Below are 5,000 nucleotides of genomic sequence, written 5' to 3'. Positions count from 1 at the left end.
TTAACTGTGCATAATTAAATATAAATAAAAGTTTTATTTATTTAATTTTTTAATTTATATTTATTTTTCCTGTTATGCATACATTATGCATGCATTATGCATGCAAAAATGCATGCAAAATGCATGCAAAAATGCATGCAAAATGCATGCGCTTTATATTTATCTATATTCGCTGTTTTCTTTGTTTCTTCTTCTTTTTCTTTCTCTTCTCCCTTTATACAGTAATACTCTTTGCAACTAACAGTAGCAAGATGCAATTTGCTGCACCTCCTGCTGCTGTTGCTGCTGCTGTTGCTGTTGCTGCTGCTGCTGCTGCTGTCGCAGTAACTATTGCTACTGCATTAGCAGTTCCTCCTGCAGTAGCTATTGCTATTACTCTTACTATTACTGCTATTAATTGAATTATTTTTCTTTCTGCTGCGGATCTTTTTCCTGCTGCTGTTGCTGCTGCTGCTGCTGCTGCAAATACACTTACCCATACACCTACACATGCAGCAACAGGAGCATCAACAGCAGCAGTAGGAGCAGCATTAAATTTATTTTTCTAGTCTAACTTTATCACCAAATTCTGCATATAATTGAGTCTTAAGAGTTAATATTTGTTGTTTATATTCATTAATTTGTTGATCTAATTCTCTTAATTCTTTACGATGTTCTTCTTGTCTTTTCTCTAGTATTTCTTGTACATAAGACGAGTCTCTCTTATAAAAACCTTCACCTATATATATATAAATAAATAAATTAATAAATAAATAAATAAATAAATAAATAAATACAATTAAATTAATTCATTAATATTGTATATTAAGAGGGAAATAATCCTGATGGTTGGAGGAGGAGGAGGAAGAAAAGAATATAAATATGTATTTATTATATATATATTTATACATGTATTTATATTAACAAATAAAAGAAAAGAAAGAAAAAAAAGAAGAAATAAAATGCTAGAAAGAAAGACATAATTAAATATTAATATATGCATAATAATGCTTCTTATTAATGCTGCCTCTAATAGAGGAAATAAACAAAAAAGAGGAAAGGAGGAATAAAATGACAAAAAAAAAGATAAAATAAGGAGGAAATAGGCAAGCAAAATAGGAAAAAAAGGATAAAATGGATAAAATGTCCAGGAAAAAGGCACAAAAAAAGAAAAAGGAATAAATTGATAAAAAATTTATCAATAGGGAAAGGAGGAGGGAAAAGAGGAAAAAATGATAAAAGAAAAAGAAAATGACTTGTGAATAGGCAATAAACGGAGAAAGAAAGGAATAAAATGATAAAAATGCGTAGAATAACAATTAAATAGGCAATAAGGAGAGGAGAAAAGGAATAAAAGAAAAGAAATAAAAATACTTACCAATACGTATCCATAGATCGTCATCAACAAAAGAAACTTCAACTTCTTCACTTGCATCAGTAAGAGAGGAAATTTTTTTCTTAAGAATTGCTGCTCTTTCCTCCATATTGGTAACACAATGAGAAAGGTAACTAAATCTACATAATCTTTTTTGTGCTTCTTCTGTTACATCTATTTCACTTGCCATTGTTAATTAAAAGAAAAAGAAAAAAGAAGAAAAAAGAAATAAAAAAAAATCCCCTTTTATTGATGTGAATTACTTGTGAATGGATTAGAAGAAAGCTGCAAAATAATTGGGGTGTATGTGCACCTCAGATTGAGCAAGACGGTAAGCGGTAAGCTGTTGACGCCACTCCTCTTTTTCTTCTTTTGTTCCAGGATAAATTGATCATAAATTAGAATATAATTTAATAAATAAGAAAGTAAAAAGACTTCTTCAATAAGAGAAAAGGAAAGAAAAGAAAGAATGCATAAACACACCTATAGGCTATATATAACACCGGTGACGACTATATTAGGTATTACTCCCCGTGTTTACCGTCAAAAAGAACAAAAAAAGGTAAATTTTATTTTATTTATTATTTTAATTCAATTTATGATGCAAAATGATGATTCATTCTTCTTCTTTTCTTTCTTTCTTGCATAATGATGTCTGGGGCTTGTATATATTGAAATGTATACATGCAAAGCATGCATTATATATGTTGTCTGCTTATATATAGATATTCATCTTTTCTCTACTTTCTTCCTCTTCATCATCTTCTTCTTTCCCTCTTTTAATATTATTATTTATATTCTTTATTTCCTTTATTGTATTGTACCTTTATAGACACAGCAACCAAGCCCCAAACTACCGCCGCCCTCCTTCCCTTCTCCTCTCTCTCGTATACTCTTTTCCCCGTCTCTCTGCTGCTGGATGCATGCAGCAAAAGAAAAAAATAAATATAAAATGAATTGCCATTAATTCATCTCCTCTAGGCGTCAGCAATTGCTGCGCCTTCTCCGGTGTCTGTACACCAAGAAGGAAGGGCAACAAGGCTTCCTGTGGGCCTACCTGGTCTCCTCTCTTCTCCCCCTTTTTAACGATTACCCGCTGCATGAATGCATACATGCATGCATGCAATTGAGTACACTGGCTGCTGAACTCTCTTTGCACAGAAACAGCAGCAGCAGTAGCAGCAGAATCCGCCTCCCCGTTGCAGCACACCTTCAGGTGTATGCATGGCTCAGCTGCAACGTCTTCCTTCCCATTAGCTTCTCCTCTCTACATCACTGAACAGTAGCAGCAACAGCAACAACAACACCAGGAACAACATCAGCAACAGCAGCAGCAACAACAACAACAGCAGCTGCAGCAGCAGCAGCAGCAGCAGAGGAGCAGCAGGATGGGGGAATCATGTTTAAGTCCTTCTTTAGATTCAATATTTGATTATATTGATGAAATAGAAGAACAGCATCTCCTCTATTCAGGTGTATCCTCACCTCCTCCTCCTCCTCCTTTTTCCTCTCCTCCTCCTTCCTCTTCTCCTTCTTCTTCTGCTCCTCCTCCTTCTTCTTCTTCTCCTTTTTCTTCTTCTTTTCCTTCTTTTTCTTCTTCTTCTCCTGTACAGCAAAATGATCCTTTTCCTTCTTCCTTAACAACATCAACAACAGCATCAGAAGACTCTCCTGCTGCTGCTGCTGCAGCTGTTCCTGCTGCTGCTGCTGCTGCTGCTGCTAGTTATTATGAATGTCCTCCTTCTTTGTTATCTTCTGTCCCTTATGTCTCCTTTGAGGATCAAACAGAAAAACAATTTCTCTTAAAGACAGCCAATCGAAGTGCTGCTGCTGCTGCTGCAGCAGCAGCAGCAAATTCTGCTGCTGCAGTAACTGGCCGCATGCATCCTCAGCAGCAGCAGCAAAAGAAGAAGAGGGTATGGAGAGGTCTTAAGAGGATAATAAAGAAAGGAAAGAGAGGAATAGCAGCAGCAATACGTATAGAGGAAGATTTGCTGCGTCGTCTATGTATGAGCAGCAGCAGCAGCAGCAGCAGCCGCTGCTGCTTCTGCTATGGTAATGCTCTATCTGCTGTTACTCCAGCAGCAGGATCAGCAGCAGCAAAAGCAACAGCAGCAGATATAGATACAGCAACAGCAACAACAACAACAGCAGCAGCAGCAGCAGGAGGAACAACAGCAGCAAGTTGCTGCTGCTGCAGATCTGCTGTATCCTGGGAAGCAGCAGCAGCAGAAGCATGCGGCTCTTTTATTTTATCTCTTTTTATTTTCCTTAGTGCAATTTTTAATTCTTTTTCTAATCAGCAGCAGCAGCAGCAGCAAATGCCGCTGCTGCTGCTGCACTTGCTGCAGTTCATTACACTATATGGACGTCTACCTCTTCTTCTATACCTTCCTGCTGCTGCTCTAGGTATTTCCTCTTGCTGCTGCTCCAGCTGCTGTTGTTGCTGCTGTTAATTGTGCTGCTGCTGTTGCTGCTGTTGCTAATTGTGCCGTTATTGCTGTCTCTTGTTGTGCCGCTGTTGCTGCTGATTGTGCTGCTGCTGTGTGTAGTGTTTTGTCTCTTTTTGTCTCTTTTTCCTTTCTTTCTTCCTTCTTCCTTCTTTTGTTTATTTTTATCTTTTTTTTTGTCTCCTTTTATCCTCTTAATTGTTCTCCTCCTCCATACGTATATTATTTAGGGTTTAGGGTTTAGGGTTTAGGGTTTCTGGTGTATGCGCAGGTCTACATTTATCTCCTGCTTTGTTGTATGCGAATTGGATGGCTGCTCCTCATCGTCGTCCTTTAGGGTTTATTAATTTGCTGCTGCTGCTGCAGTATGCTGCAGCAGCAGCAGCAGCAGCAGCAATATGGTTAGCCTTTGGATCTACAGGATATATAGCAGCAGCATTTCCTTTCTCCTCTCCTAGTTTGCTGCTGCAGACAGCAGCAGCAGAAACTTCTCTTGCTGTTCTTATGGTGGGTCTTTGTTGTTGCCGCTGCTGCTGCTGCTTCTGCTGTTGCTGCTGCTGCAGCTGCTGTTACTGGTGTTGCTGCTCCTGTTGCTGTTGCTTGTTCCTCGGCTGCTGCTGCCTCTGTTTCCTCGTTGTTCTGTTCCTTTTGCGTCTTCTTCCTGCTGCTGCTGCTGCTGCAGTATTGACTATCATTAATTAATTTAATTAATTAATATAATTAATTAATTAATTAATTAAATTATTTTGTTTCTTTTTTTTATAGGGGTTAATAGTATTTTCTGTCTCTTCTTGTTTCTCTTTATCCTCTAAGACAAATATAGCAGAAGCAATTCCTCTTAAACATCCAGCAGCAGCAGCAGCAGCAGCAACAGCAGCAGCAGCAGCAGCAGAAGCAGCAGCAGATGCATTAGAGGAAGCAGCAGACCAAGCAGCAGATTGGGTTGATATGGGTTGGGGGAGCAGTAGTGGCATACTTACAAGCAGCAGCAGCAGCAGAAGCAGCAGGAGCAGTAGCAAGAAGTTGCAACAATTCCGTGCTGCAGCACTGCTGCTGCTGCTGCTGCTGTTTGCTGCTCTTCATCCTCCTTCTCCTCTTGCTCTTAATCCTGCTGTTGCTTATATGGCTGCATGGCTATCCAGGGCAGACAAACTTACAGCAGCAACAGCAACAGCAGCAGCAGCAGCACCAGACGC

The sequence above is a fragment of the Eimeria maxima genome, genomic scaffold, assembly GCF_000499605.1.
Source record: "Eimeria maxima Weybridge genomic scaffold, Emw_scaff73, whole genome shotgun sequence".
Classification (NCBI taxonomy): Eukaryota; Apicomplexa; class Conoidasida; order Eucoccidiorida; family Eimeriidae; genus Eimeria; species Eimeria maxima.
Note: the sequence above shows the minus strand (reverse complement) of the source record.